Here is a 14,613-nt window from a genome sequence, read left to right on the forward strand (position 1 = left end):
TTTGCCTCTTGTATAATAGAATTTTGAATACATCAATACTTTTCTGATATATTGCCCAGCCCAATTTACAGGTAAGCTACACGGGACCTTTTGCTCGTGTTACAATGTAAGGGGGGGTTGCCAGGTGGACCAGGCTAGCAGGTGGAGACCACACCGGTATCCAAGCTTCTCTGTGGCATTAGGAACAGTATTAGAGCAGTATAGGAACAGTATCAGAGACTATAGGAATGGTACAGGAACAGTATAGGAACAGAATCAGTATCTATTATTATTATTATTATAGTTGTTTAAGAGAAGAACGCTGATATATAGCTATATAGGAGCAGACCAGGAACAGTACAGGAACAGTTCAGGAACATTACAAGAATAGTATAGGGACATTATTGGGGCAGCATATGTAGAGTACCAAAGCTCTATTGGAACAGTATAGGGTCATTATAGGAAGAGTATTTGAGAAGTAAGGACATTACTGAAACAATAGTAGAGTAGTATAGGGATAGTATAGGAATGGTATAGGAACAGTATTGGAGCGCTAAAGGAACAGTATGGGAACAGTAGTGGAGCACTAAAGGAACAGTATCGCAGCACTATAAGAGTGGAATAGGAACATTATAGGTAGAGTATTGTAACAGTACTGGAGAACTAGAGAAACAGTATAGAGACATTATTGGAGAAGTATAGGAACAGTTTTAGAGTGCTATAGGAATGGTATAGGAAAAGAATAGGAAGAGTATTGGAGCAGTAAGAACATTATTGAAACAGTATTAGAGGAGGACAGGGATAGTATAGGAATAATACAGGACCAGCCTCAGAGCACTATAGGAATAATACAGGACCAGCCTCAGAGCACTTTAGGAATAATACAGGACCAGCCTCAGAGCACTATAGGAATAATACAGGACCAGCCTCAGAGCACTATAGGAATAATACAGGACCAGCCTCAGAGCACTTTAGGAATAATACAGGACCAGCCTCAGAGCACTTTAGGAATAATACAGGACCAGCCTCAGAGCACTATAGGAATAATACAGGACCAGCCTCAGAGCACTATAGGAATAATACAGGACCAGCCTCAGAGCACTATAGGAATAATACAGGACCAGCCTCAGAGCACTATAGGAATAATACAGGAACAGCCTCAGAGCACTTTAGGAATAATACAGGAACAGCCTCAGAGCACTATAGGAATAATACAGGAACAGCCTCAGAGCACTATAGGAATAATACAGGAACAGCCTCAGAGCACTTTAGGAATAATACAGGAACAGCCTCAGAGCACTTTAGGAATAATACAGGAACAGCCTCAGAGCACTATAGGAATAATACAGGAACAGCCTCAGAGCACTATAGGAATAATACAGGAACAGCCTCAGAGCACTATAGGAATAATACAGGAACAGCCTCAGAGCACTTTAGGAATAATACAGGAACAGCCTCAGAGCACTATAGGAATAATACAGAAACAGCCTCAGAGCACTATAGGAATAATACAGGAACAGCCTCAGAGCACTTTAGGAATAATACAAGAACAGCCTCAGAGCACTATAGGAATAATACAAGAACAGCCTCAGAGCACTTTAGGAATAATACAGGAACAGCCTCAGAGCACTATAGGAATAATACAGGAACAGCCTCAGAGCACTATAGGAATAATACAGGAACAGCCTCAGAGCACTTTAGGAATAATACAGGAACAGCCTCAGAGCACTATAGGAATAATACAGGAACAGCCTCAGAGCACTATAGGAATAATACAGGAACAGCCTCAGAGCACTATAGGAATAATACAGGAACAGCCTCAGAGCACTTTAGGAATAATACAGGAACAGCCTCAGAGCACTATAGGAATAATACAGAAACAGCCTCAGAGCACTATAGGAATAATACAGGAACAGCCTCAGAGCACTATAGGAATAATACAGGAACAGCCTCAGAGCACTATAGGAATAATACAGGAACAGCCTCAGAGCACTATAGGAATAATACAGAAACAGCCTCAGAGCACTATAGGAATAATACAGGAACAGCCTCAGAGCACTTTAGGAATAATACAGGAACAGCCTCAGAGCACTATAGGAATAATACAGGAACAGCCTCAGAGCACTATAGGAATAATACAAGAACAGCCTCAGAGCACTATAGGAATAATACAGGAACAGCCTCAGAGCACTTTAGGAATAATACAGGAACAGCCTCAGAGCACTATAGGAATAATACAGGAACAGCCTCAGAGCACTTTAGGAATAATACAGGAACAGCCTCAGAGCACTATAGGAACAGTATGAGGACATTATAGGAAGAGTATTGGAGCAGTAAAAACTGGTGTTTCGATGAAAACCAAATCAAGAAATTCAGATTATTCTTTTTTTTTTTTATAACAAGCATATGACGACTGCTGCCACAGAAGATTGTCAAGTAAACGAAAAGTACATGAATGAGCAGTTTTTGGCATTCTCTAAAAATAATTCATAAAAAAACAATAATGAATTTAGTGAAAAAAAATCAACTGTGGAGAGAAAGAGACTTGCACATCATTAATGACAACAACCTGCTAACACAGCCTAAACCAGAGACAGAGACAACAGTATTTTCACCACATGCCTAATTCTAACATTGTACACACTGCAGGAGGAGCATCGAGCCGAGCCGCGCTGAGCCGAGCCGAGCCGAGCCGAGCTGAAAAATAACACACTGTACACATGAAATGCAACGCAGTGGTGGTAAGATGACCTGCTGTAAAATCTTGAGATAGCTTACTAACCTCATTCATGGCTTTACTGAGCTCAACTACTGACAACACAGGGGACCGAGAACAGACCAGTAAAGAAATGTAGGTGTAGGCAGCTAGCAAACATCGCCTGCTGGCCCTATTTTGTAAGCCTAAGCACTAGCTAGCTAACTAGCTAGCGATAAACAAGTGGAACCAATATAAATGACTATCCAGAACTAGACCCATGAACAAAAAAAGACACTTAGTGATATCTAAAGTGTTTCATTAAAGAGAATCATCAGACTACATAACCAGCTACATATAACCAACGTTAGGACGTGTAGCAAGCTGCTAGCTAGATAGCTGGACACAGGTTAGTCAGCTGAACTAGGACGCTGTGTGCCTGGTTAGTCGCAGCCACAGTGTCAGGTGTTACAAAACAGCTACAGCTAGCTGGCTAGCTAGCGCTAACCCTTTAGCCAACGCTAGCTAAGCTTGTCGGCTTTCCGGAAGACGACAAAGCAACTTACGTTTCTCAGGATGCAATTATCCTTCCACAAGACGCCCCGTACCCGGCAGATGACGACTTGACTTTCTTACCGCAAGCCCACTCCCTAACCATCGAATTACTGTGCTGGTTGTGGCGGACTCGCAGGGCTAGGGCTAGCGCAGCCGTGCTAGCTGTGAGTTAGCCAAGCAGCTAGCTAGCTAGCAGGCTAGCTAATGCGGTAGATTTTCACACGGTCAGCTCGAACAGATCGCGGCTTTGACGGCGAGGTTGTTTACACATATTTGACACCCGCTCCCACCCTTTGTGCAGTGTGGGTCACTAAAGCCAAATCCGACGGAGTGTGTAAGCTAATGTGGCGTTTCGGCTAGCTACATGTTAACGGACCGATGACGTCCTCCCCATCACTGACGGCCAACAGCTCGCAGTGGCGGCGCGAGAGGCGGAGCCTCGAACAACTCCCAGCACCGCACTGGAGGAGAGCTGCATGTACTGAATGTGAGCCCTGGCTCAACCAGTGTTGGGTCAAATGAAAAGACGACGCAGAGGGCAGTGACAGGTTGAGAGGATGGCAGGCCCAAAGAAGGTGAGTGAACTGTAGAAATTGAGGAGCAAAAGCAAAATGTCCTAATGTTTGTGGACACTTTTGCAAACGAATGCATTTAGCTACTTTACGCTGCACTCATTGCTCAACACAGAAGTACTCCCAATACAATAGGATTCTAATGCCAGGCATGGGCTAGAGGGGTATAAAGTCCACCCCCTACCCCCCACACATTGAGCTGTTGGGCAGTGAGACTGTGTTCTCTGCAATGATGGTGCATCATCCAATACGGTTTTGAGATGAGATAGGATGCTGATCATCCAACATCCTGACCTTACTAACGCTCTTGTTGCTGAATGCAATCAAATCTTAACAGCAATGCTCTAGAAATTTGCTGAAAGCCTTCCATGGGAAGCTGAGGCAGTTACTCCAACAAAAGCACTATAGGCTCTTTTGTAATAGCCTTGATTTCAAAAGAGGTGTCCCAATACTTTTGTCCTGTGTATCTATAATACACAATTATAATACATAAGGAAAGTGTACCTCTCAGCTTAATGTACATCAACACTATAACCACTAATCCATGAATGAAGTGTAATTCTTAGCACAGTGTTGATCTATACCACAAAAAAGATATTAGTCTAATATACATCTCAGCATAGTACTCATCTAAACCACATATTAAACCACGGTCCTACTAAATATATGTAATTATTTATTTATTACTATTTTAAGCATCTTGCAGTCTGCTAAACCTGCTGGACGGCCTGACCTGGTCATGGGGCAGTTGCTGCATTTGGTTCACGTCTAATTATGAATTGTTCTTAGATCTTTTATAATCCCTTCCCAGTCTCATATGCTTCTACGACCTTCTTTCCGAAGGCCTCTGAGGACTCTTTGGATCCTGCCATGGTGATACCACTCCCCTGAAGTTTAAATTAGACAGGCTGCTCCCAAATCCTTTCTAGCAATCATCAATTTTAGACATTTAAAAAAGTTATAAATGTTGGGGGGGTCCCGTTTTCTCACAAAATATGCACCTTACAACTGATTTTTAGGAGTTTAGGTATATTACCTCCATCTAGCGATTTTGTTGAGATGAAAATCATGTGTCATATGTTTAAATATCATAAAAAAGACAAAGGTTTTAAAGGGGTGTCCTATTTTTTTCACATTATTGTGTATTTACACCAGGGCTATAAGGACTTTAAAAGTGGCTTCCCAGAACGTTACCTGAACTATACCCTCCCTCCTAAATGAGGGCAATATTTTATATAAAAATGTATTGGATGCATTTTATTTAAATAAAAAAATATTTTATCAACAAAATGTAATGTATACATTGTTTTATTTCAGCCTGTGTTTCTTTATTTTAATAGAATGCTGTTTCTCTTTCCAGTCATTGGCTTGGCGGTACGTAAAACTTGTCTTGTTCTTAAGCTCAAGATGTTGCCATCAGCCAGTCAGCACTGTTAACACTTAATTTCATTGTGTTTCTAACGTGGTTCATCACATTACATATCCGGACTCAGTTCACTCAGGTCACCGGTGCCGGAAGATAGTCCCCATGAAGCAAAGATGCCAGCATTCTAGGCACATACTTCTGGGTGTATGTATGCTACTGAGCATCTCATTGAAATGAATAGGCGCTAATGTTAATGACTCACTCATGGTCCTATTACCTCCACATGTGGGTCCCCCACAAAACACTAAAAGCACCAGTTTCGTCAGCGCATAGTGTACATGTTTTGATTCCAAACAACCTTCCAGTACTGGATAGGGGTTGGGAAACATAGCACAGAGGTTTTCAATTTGCAATTCCTGAGGACCAAAGTTCAACACAGTTTGGTGGTGAACTGGAGTTTCTGCTCAAGCACACCTAGTAGTGGAAATGAATAAATAAGCTCCAGACCTGGAATTGAATATGCCCTAGCATAGTGGATAACACTGTTGCCTTACACACAGCTCAAAGGTTCGATATCCTGTTAGATAAGATAAGATAATCCTTTATTAGTCCCACAGTGGGGAAATCCTCAGTTATTGGATAGTGTCCTACTGATAAGTTCACTCACCTCTGTATGTCACTGTAAATAAATGCTAAAACGTATTTACGTGCATTCATACCAGCCTTTGTCAAGAGCTGGCGACAGAAACCTCTGCTACTAGCGACAGATGAATACTTTGCAAATAGACCCTATTTACACCTGCTCACTTCATGAGATTAGTATCTGGATTTTATCCCATATAAGATTTAAACCACATGCATTTAAACTGGGTCGTCAAATACGTCCGCCTTTTCCTGTGCTGTGCTAAAGATGGTTGGTTGCTGTCTCAAAATTCACAATTTTTACATGCCATCATGCATTTCTTCAAACTTAAAGGAGAGACAACAGTTTGAGCAGTCCATGCTGGGAAGAAAATGTCAGTTATACTGAGAGGGTTTGAGTGATTGGATTTGTCTTGGGTGTGTTTACATTTGCATTGTTATGAGGCTTGGCCTAATCCAGATATAATCCTGATACTTAAGACAGATGAAGTGACCAGGTATAAAATGGTCATAGTGATTCTGACTGCTATTAGGGAGATAATTAAATATCATGTGCCCACCCTAACCATTCCGGGGTTCTTCATGTCCAAGAATGTTGCCACCAAATCTGGATATGAGTCTACACCAACCTATTAGCTTGGTCCTAGCCTTGTACGCTAACCTAACATATTATTAATGTAGTTCCTAAATATACTTTTTAATTGACAGCAACTTCTAGAATTAGTCTTCTTAATGATTAGTGAAAACAGTGACCACCAACCTTCCTCCTCTTCTTCAGGTTTCAACTCCAGAGCCTTCTGAAGACCATCATCAATCAAGACAATCTGAAGACATCATCATCAGAGTTAAAGTCTGCATGAAGTCAGATCACCAGTAGTAGCGTTGGCGACCACTGGTTTGGACTAATGCGTCACTATGGATTTTCATTGTTACAAAGTACTCACTTTTATTCTTATTACTTGAATATTGATTGAAATTGGATATTATTGTATTGTAAGAAAGGCACTGATGTGAGTTTGATGAAGTTTTTTCTCTAAACATTTCTCTCTCTCTCTTATGGTCTGGTAAAAGGCTTATGACAGGATGGGGGTGAGGGCCCATGTCATGTACTGCTTGTAAAGGCCCTTTCTGAAGTGCTTGCCTTGGCCTACCCCATCACTGGAGCTAAAAAGCCTGGCCTGGGCTTAATGAGTGCTGCTGAAGCATTGCTATGGAGACTGCAGAGAGCCTTTCATCACCATGGAGACTATGGAGGATTGTCTGAACACCGGGATCTTCTTATTCAGAAATGAAAGGGGAAAGCTAAACTTATCCAAGGCCCACTCTCCTATTCTAGAAAGCCTCACGAGTCCACCGTTATGTCATAGTCAACTCCGGTTTAAAAAAGCTGACAGGATGTGTGAGACAACTGATCGTTTTAATAGAAACAAAGACACAGTGTCCCTGGTGCTCTTACAGATATTAGGGTACAGTACATTGGGGATAAGTTTAAGCACATGGAGGATTAGGTCCTAATGGACACACTGCATGCTAAGTTAACAGACTGCTGGGCTACTACCAGCCACTATTGTTTGGTACCCGTCACGTTACCAAAAGCTGGTGACAAATTATTAGTGAGTTGAAAGTTATGTATGTATCAGTACTTACAATATACGCATGTCCAAATGTTTGTGGACATCCTTTAAATGAATTGAATGCATTCTGCTACTTTAAGTTGCACCTATTGGTAATGAAGTTTCTTTGGACTGTAGAGAAGTATTGACAATAAATTAGGACTAGTTAAAGATGAACCTATTGCCAAGTATGGCCTAGAAGGTTATAAAGTATATTTAGGAAGTATATTTAGTGGTTGGTGTGGCGCTATGGATATCACCACTACCTGCCAGTGAGCTACCACACCACGTGGGAGACTGGGGTTCGATTCCCGATCTGGGTGACTGTGCTGCGCTACACCAATAAGAGTCCTTGGGCAAGACTTCTAACCTCTGGCTCACCTCTGTAATACAAGTAACTGTGTAAGTCGCTCTGGATAAGAGCGTCAGCTAAATTCCATAAATGTCAATGTAAATGTAAATAAAGCCCCCCAGAATTGAGCTGTGAAGCAGTAGAACGGTGTTCTCTGGAGTGGTGGTTCTCCATCTGGTTCTTTTGGGATGAGTTGGGGAGTTGGGGGTGAGATGGGGAGATGATCATCCAATATTCTGACCTCACTAATGCTCTTGTCACTGAATGTAATCAAATCCTCACAGCAGTGCTCCAAAATCTAGTAGAAAGTCTTACAAGGACAGTGGAGTCAGTTGCTGCAACAAAAGCAGGAACTCCCATAACACTTTTGTCCTTATGTCCGTGTATGTATGGTACCTGAGAGACATTCAGGTTGAGGAGGTACCTTGTTGAAGGTTTGTCAATTCTCAGTAGCCTAAGAATGATTGCTTTGATGTGTGAGAATTAACAGAACTGCTGGTCATCATTACACATTACACATTACTAGTAAAGGAAATGGTTACACCATACTATATGTCCATAAGTATCCAGATACCCTTTGGAAATAATGATTTAGATGCTCTGCAGCCGCACATGAGCCTAGGGTCACCATGCCCAATGCTAAACATCAGCTAGGGCTGTATAAGTTAATCATCCTAAACTAAACATCAGTGCCTGACCTCACTAATGCTGTCTAATCCTCACAGCAATGCTCCAACAACTAGTGTAAAGCCTTCTCAGATAAGTAGAGACTTACTGCAGTAAAACTTTCTGTCAATAAGCTTAATTTTAAAAGATAAGTCGTTGTCTTCAAACTTTTGGACACTTATCATTTAAATGTAAAAACTGTTAAAATGGTTAAATGGTTCTCTGTGTTGGAGAACATACTGTATAGTTTATTTTACATAACATTTTAAAAACGATATTACATACACCAAAAAAGGTCCATAGTTACATGCCCAATTACCCAACCCACTCGTTGCCGCTCTTCCCCTTCACATGTAATACTCCTGACATGTGCTCGGAGGAAAGCGCCGGGTACCCAGCTCTGATGCAGTGGCTAGCGGACGCCCGGACAGCATCACATTGGAGTGATGTGGGAAAAGAGAGTGCCATTAACCCACCCAGAGAAAGCAAGGCCAGTTGTGCTCTGTCTGGCTCCAGTTGCTGATGGCGAGCAGTGAACCTGGGGTCATAGTTGAAGCACCCTAGTCCGTAGGACCAATCAGAGCCCAAAATCTTTGCGCTTTCACTTAGAAAGGTTTATATAGAGAGCAATGAGGAATCAAACTCTTTGAATACTTTAGTGGTTTCTTGTTATCTATGGTTCTTTAACTACTGTTGCAAGTCATAGAACCATTTAGTGATGATACACCTAAATACCCCTTTTGCTAGGCATGTATTGAATGGTATTTAAGCATGAATACACACCAGTTAGATCTCCTTGACAGCTTTCAAAGGTGTGTGTGTACATTAAACTGAACGTTTGCAGCAGCATCATCAGCTTTTGGCGTCAAGCGATGTTAGGTTTCAAACTCGGAAAGGGAAAAATGAAAGTCTGCAAGGCTTCAGAAAGGTTTCTTACACCTGGCTGTGCAACACCTAAGTCAGATAGGCCAGCATGCTCTCTTTCTCTACAGCTAAAAAAACACACCAAGCAGAAGATCCAGTTATCAAATGTGGGTCATCAAGCAGCCCGTAGCTTGTGTTTATGTTTGAAATATGTGTTTTCTCTGTTCACATGTGGTCATGTATACAACTGTGTAATAGGATTACTCCCACTGAACAGCTGTCTACTCACCAGCCTGCTCCTCTCCCTGGGCCACTCCCATGGATTCATAAGAATGTTCCTGTTACTGTCCCAGAAACTGCATTTCTGATCCATACCTGGCAGGACTGGGCAGGCCAAAAGCTATGCTGCACCATTCAAAAGGGGATTCTTCAAAGGTTCTGTACTACAGGCCATGGTTGTATTTAGAAGTACTTATTGGATTCCAAAAGGATTTGTTATTTGTGCCTATTTTATTTAAATTCCACAGGAATTCAAAAACTTTTTGAGCACCCAAATAGATTTGAGTTCTCAGAGAACTTTTAGTAAGGTCTAAGGCCTTGATCAGGCCTGTTAGGGCTATGGCTTGTTCACAGTCATTGTCAGGAAAGGCTAGGTGATTTAAATTTTAGAGCTTTCTGACTCAAACCTTGTCCCAACAACCAGAAGCCATAGTCTTCTCCATGCAACTCCCCCAGCATACTTAAAAATTAATGTGATTGATGCTCACAAAGCTGGAGAAGGCCATAGAAAGACAGCAAAGAGGTTATATGGTTTATATGGTCAAAAGTGGTTCATGTGGTAACAAGTAATGGGACGAAGCTTATTCAACTCAAATAAATATTTTGAATGTTTTCTCTTCTTACAGCGTAAAAAAAACTATAAAGGGCAGTTAACAGGACTGGTGGAGATCAATCTGAGTTCTGGAAGACCAGGAATACGTTCAGAGTGGGGATGCACTGTTCAACTGTGCAGCGATACCTGCACAAATATGACCTTAAGACCATAAGAGTCCTCAGAACACGACAAACTCGAAATACAACACAAAATACAGTGCAAGAAGTTTTCAACTTTACATCCGAACAAGACAGATGCATTTTAAAGACTGATCTTGTGGACTGATGAAGTTCAAATAAAACTTTAGCCGCAATAAGCTGATCATTTAAAAAAAATGTTTACTGTATATATATATCAATCGGCCATAACATTAGCATTAGCATAACCTGCCTAATATTGTGTAGATCCCCCTTGTGCTGCCACAACAGATCTGACCATTCAAAGCATGGGCTCCACCAGACCTCTGAAGGCCTCCTGTGGGATCAAGATGTTGGCAGCAGATCCTATAAGTCCTGTTAGTTATGAGGTGGGGCCTCCATGGATGGATGGTGGACAGACAGCTAAAGTATACAAATTATTGTAACAATAATAATAATAATAATAATAATATAGCATATATGGGCTCTAAAAACACATATGGCCCCCATCTGGGCCATAATTCCAAGTACTATGTGATAGTGATGATATACAGAAATACATCAAATTTAAGATTCATGTACGTGTACATTATTTGCTGGTATTGTAAGCAGATCATATGGCACATGGTATGGCAGGTAAGTAGTGCAAAGGGATCCTCTTGGAGAACACTTGTGGAACAGAAGGCCAGAGAGTGAAGAGTACACCCAGTTCAGTGTGTGAGTGAGAGTGTCCAGAATAGAAACTGTGACTAAGATCTGAAAATGCTGGTCTGGACACTCGAGTTTTGACAGATGGCAGGAGGACAAACTGTCTGTGGTGGGGACGTTCCTACAGACTTTCCTGAGACTTGAGATTTTTGTACAAGGAAAGGCAGGACAGCCTTAGCTCTAGAAAATTAACATACAACAGTTCTAAACTTCAGAATCACTTATTAATAGTTCTGTAATTGTATATACTGTGATAGCTCATATAATGTAGATTTTAATATTATAAAACTCACAACAAAAGTTAGATTTAGATGTTGTATTCAATACTGTAAGTATTGTAATACATAAATTACACCATTATATTTTTTCATATATATATATATATATATATATATATATATATATATATATATACCTCAAAATATATGAATAAAGGCATTGGCTATATATAGAATCATCAAATAGCCATTTGGAGACTTAAATAGAACCATCTTCTTCACAATGTAGAATGTTATGGTGACCCCACGTAATGGTGGCCACACATCTCAGAAAAGTCTGCCTTATATACAATTGATACATTTGTAGGGTCCCTGTGAGTCACAGGCCCTTAAAATCATCACCTCTCAAATAACAATAGCAGCTCCTATTGATGAGAACCTTTGTCAAATAGGCCAGAATGTCTTGATAAGAGTGCCAGTCAGGACTGTGGACTATTCACTAGCTAATAAAATCGTATAAAGAGGATAGCTGACACAGGACCAGTACTTGCACTTTAATATGCAAAGGGTCTTCAATGGCATTTCAAATTATAGCAGCACCACCTAGTGGCCATGGAATGTATTATTCAGAGTACAGTTGGTTGGGTTCATCAAAAATGTCTTATAAAAGAAATTACCTTCATGCTAAAAAAATAAAGACACATTTTTATTATCTAAAAGATTGTTCTTAAAGTTCTGTTAGAGTCTACATAAAGTAGACAACCACTGTCATGCCACAGTTTCCTTATAGGTCTAAGTCCCTGTAGTTACTAAGTAATACACCTAAGAGTGTATTAAAAATAATAATTCTTGTTCATTATTGCATACAAAATAATATAGCTTGGTGAAGCTCACTCAAGTGAGATGTACATAACTTAGGACCTCCAAACAATCAGAAATGACCCTGGCAGATGGGTTCCAAGCTCAGGGATTGGATCCACTAGTCTTCAGGTTGCTAATTCCTTACGGAAGGTCTGCCTTTACATTTGCGGTACATTTGTGGTGTGGTTTTCATCAATTCTAAAAGCCTAAATTTTAATAACAGATACAATACTATTATAATCAACCAGTCTCCCAGGCTGAGCTGGTAATGTACTTGCCCTGAGGACAGTAATAGAGCTAGAGGCTTCACTATTGGCCTACTGGCTTATTAAAGTGTATACTGTCAACTTACTTTAACTTTGTCTGTGACTACACCAAGGTCACCCCCGTCATCCACTAACAAGGATCTTAACGTTGCCCTTGTCTTCTAATCTTAGGAGTTTCTCTCGGAGGGAGTTCGGCTGGAAGAAATCGTTTAAGAGAGTCGTGCCGTCTTCCCCCCGGAGCATACGCCAGGCCACCTCTGCCTTTCCTGGACATTTGATGCTCATTGATTTCCACGAGCAAACAAGCAGGATTTGTTTATCTGAGTGAGCCCAGAGACGGTGGGAGCAGTATCGGAGTTTGACAGGGAAATCAGAATGATTCGTAAAGTCAGAGCGAGAGCTAGAGAGAGAGAGGGAGAGAGAGAGACATAGCTCCCTAAATAAAAATACCTAAATGTAGAGCAATAAAGGATAACATAAAACTATATATATATACAAAAAAAAATTAAATGTTTGAAAGTGTTGCTGGTGTTGCTGTTAAAAAAAAACAACAACAAAAAAAAACACGTGACACCTGCACTTCCTTTCCATATCACTCCTAGTGTGATATGGAAAGGAAGTGCCATCAACCGGGCCTTGAGTTAGCAAGGCCAATTGTGCTCTCTCTGACTCCGGCTGCTGATGGCAAGCAGCGTGACCTCCAAATCACATGAAGCCATTCACCACATGTTTTTTTTTAAACTACAGCATCCAATGTAATGTCACTGGACAGCTGAACACGCTTGGAGGAGCGCACTCCTCCTAACTAACTGCCAATCCTGTTACATCAGCTAACAGACGTCCACACTGGCTAGCACCGCGCTGAGTGATGTGGGGAGAGGGAAGGTCATCCTACCCAGCCAGAGAGGGCGAGGCCAGTTATGCTCTCTGAGACTGCCGGCCATGGATGGATATGGCTTAGAGGGTCGAACCAGCGATCTCCTGATGATAGGGCCAGCGTTTAGATGAACCACTCCATTTTTAATATGCACAGAGATGTAACATGTCCCTAATCTCCACACACAAGAAGCAGATCCAACCTAAATTCAGCACTTACTGAGAATGCCTAACTGACGAGGCAAACTAGGTTAATGAGTCTGGCCATTAAATTAGTTATACAGGCCAGTTTGAGAGTGTGTGTGTGCGAGAGAGAGAGGCTATCTTAGGGTGTGTGCCTATACATGTGTGTGTTCGTATACCAAACAGTCAAGGTGTCTCCTGATCCAGGCTTTGATGGTGTCATATTAATATTGCAGAAGGACAAAAGACGCACTGCTACTGAAAATGTTATTGCATAATCTGATACACTGTTTGGACAAATGTTTTGGGACACTTTCATTGTTTCTTCTCTCAAGAAACTATCCTGCTTGTATTGGAATAACTGTGTCTACTGTCCAGGGAAGGCTTTTTACTAGATGTTGGAGCATTGCTGTGAGGATTTAATTGCATTCAATGACAAGAGCATTAGGGAGGTCAGGATATTGGATGATTACCACCTCACCTCTTCCCCATCTCCCCAACTCCCAACTCATCCCAAAAAAGTACTGGATGGAGCACCATCGTTTCAGAGAACACAATTCCAGTGCTCCACATCTCAATGCTCAATGCAATGGGGGCTTTATACCCCTCTAGCCCGCACCTGGCACTTGGCATGGTACCAATAGATTCATGTTTATCTAGCAACGTAACGGAATGCCTGAGTGCCTTCATTAGAAGGGGTGTCCACAAACATTTGGACATATAGTGTATGTTTCTGAGTCAATCACAAATCACACAAAAATGCAGATGTGTTCTCATGGTAAAACAATGGGTAAGCACTTAATCACTTAAAAGTTAGTCTGTAATAAACTTGTAATAAAAGTCTGGTCTTGTCCACCCATGTTATAAAAGAGTAATTAAAGATCACCAGGCTGGAGCAGGTTTCCCAATGATCCCAGCCAACACGCTCATGTGGGGCTCACATGTCTGGAACATGAGCTAGGTGGATTCCAGGTGGGCATGGCCTCTGACTGGCTTTATACCTGTGTTGTTACTAGGACATATTTGGGCTCCATTGTTACACCCCACTCTAATCTCGCATGAGTCCCATCTAGGCCCCGTGTGCAGTGTACAACCCAGAAGGAGCCCAGGTTGAACCCCTCCTGGTCCCGTCACTGAACATAGAGGGCAGTCGTATGTTGGGCCAATATGAAACCCATGGGCAAAC

At 41.4% G+C, this 14,613-nt stretch overlaps 1 protein-coding gene and 1 long non-coding RNA gene across 4 annotated transcripts in view; one reads left to right on the plus strand and one right to left on the minus strand.

Annotated features, from left to right (window-relative positions):
- Positions 1–3,686, minus strand: part of ppm1ba (protein phosphatase, Mg2+/Mn2+ dependent, 1Ba) — a 25,235-nt gene extending 21,549 nt beyond the window's left edge. For all 3 annotated transcript variants that reach the window (XM_072677728.1, XM_072677727.1, XM_072677729.1), the window contains exon 1: positions 3,241–3,686. The gene's annotated coding sequence lies outside the window, so the exon portion shown is untranslated. The remainder of the gene's footprint in view (positions 1–3,240) is intronic.
- On the plus strand, positions 2,631–7,902 carry LOC140554582 (uncharacterized). The gene is made up of 5 exons (XR_011979629.1): positions 2,631–2,720; positions 3,531–3,804; positions 5,142–5,175; positions 6,588–6,745; positions 6,881–7,902. It is a non-coding gene; the product is annotated as an uncharacterized lncRNA (long non-coding RNA).
- The last annotated feature ends 6,711 nt before the right edge of the window (positions 7,903–14,613 follow it).

The sequence above is a fragment of the Salminus brasiliensis genome, chromosome 4 (assembly GCF_030463535.1).
Source record: "Salminus brasiliensis chromosome 4, fSalBra1.hap2, whole genome shotgun sequence".
NCBI classification, from domain to species: domain Eukaryota; kingdom Metazoa; phylum Chordata; class Actinopteri; order Characiformes; family Bryconidae; genus Salminus; species Salminus brasiliensis.